At 41.6% G+C, this 1,005-nt stretch overlaps 1 protein-coding gene across 1 annotated transcript in view; it reads left to right on the forward strand.

The window, feature by feature from the left end:
- The window catches only part of LOC106808099 (fibrillin-3-like), a gene marked incomplete in the record, with an annotated part of 50,466 nt that overhangs the window by 44,921 nt on the left and 4,540 nt on the right, over nucleotides 1-1,005 (forward strand).

The raw sequence follows: 1,005 nt of genomic DNA on the forward strand, positions 1-1,005 counted from the left end.
AGAGATAGATAGAGAAAGACAGAGAGAGAGAGAGAGAGAGAGAGAGAGAGAGAGAGAGGGGGTGGGAAAGAGAGAGCGCGCGCGAGAAAGAGAAAGAGCGAGCCAGACAGAGAGAGTGCGTGAAAGAGAGCGAAAAGGGGCGAGACGCGAGACAGAAAGAAAGAACGAGGGTGAACAGAAATAGAACCATAGTGTGTGGTATAATAGATGGTATAATATGGTGGATACAATAGATTTTGTCGTTTATACGTCTGCATGTCCAGCCTGTTCTGCTAGTATCTATGACAAATACGACATACGCATATACGCTCTCCTATGACACTATTTGTCATAGGAAGAATCTTCCTATGACAAATACGACATACGCATATACGCTCTCCTATGACACTATTTGTCATAGGAAGATTCTTCCTATGACAAAAATTGTTGTATTTGTTGTGCGCGTTTAGGAGCGCTATTATGAACGCAAGCAGTGAATTTCAGCTGTAAAACGGAACGAAGTTGACTCGCCAATATTTCTCATAGGAAGAATCTTCCTATGACAAATAGTGTCATAGGAGAGCGTATATGCGTATGTCGTATTTGTCATAGATGCTAGCAGAACATGTTGGCATGTCGTCGATTAGAGAAACCCACGAGCGTGGAAACCACAAACATGTTTACGATGTTCAATATAACGCGATGATAACATCGATGTCGATCTAGACTTTAGCTAAAAACATCTCTCGGTTTTCTTTTCGCTTAGAACCTGTTTGCTTTTCACAGCTATAGTGGAACGTACACCGCCTATGTAGTACATGTGTTGTTGTCGATACTCACACATAGAAATAGAAATAGGAACAGATGTGAATTAACTGTACTTGTTACTTGACATTGCGGTCCGATAGCTAATTGCACTCAATACATGAACTAAGAATAGAGGAGAGAAAAAGAGAGAGAGAGAGAGAGATAGAGAGAGATAGAGAGAGAGAGAGAGAGAGAGAGAGAGAGAGAGAGAGAGAGAGA

Source organism: Priapulus caudatus, unplaced genomic scaffold (genome assembly GCF_000485595.1).
Source record: "Priapulus caudatus unplaced genomic scaffold, Priapulus_caudatus-5.0.1 Scaffold253, whole genome shotgun sequence".
In the NCBI taxonomy this organism is placed as follows: domain Eukaryota; kingdom Metazoa; phylum Priapulida; class Priapulimorpha; order Priapulimorphida; family Priapulidae; genus Priapulus; species Priapulus caudatus.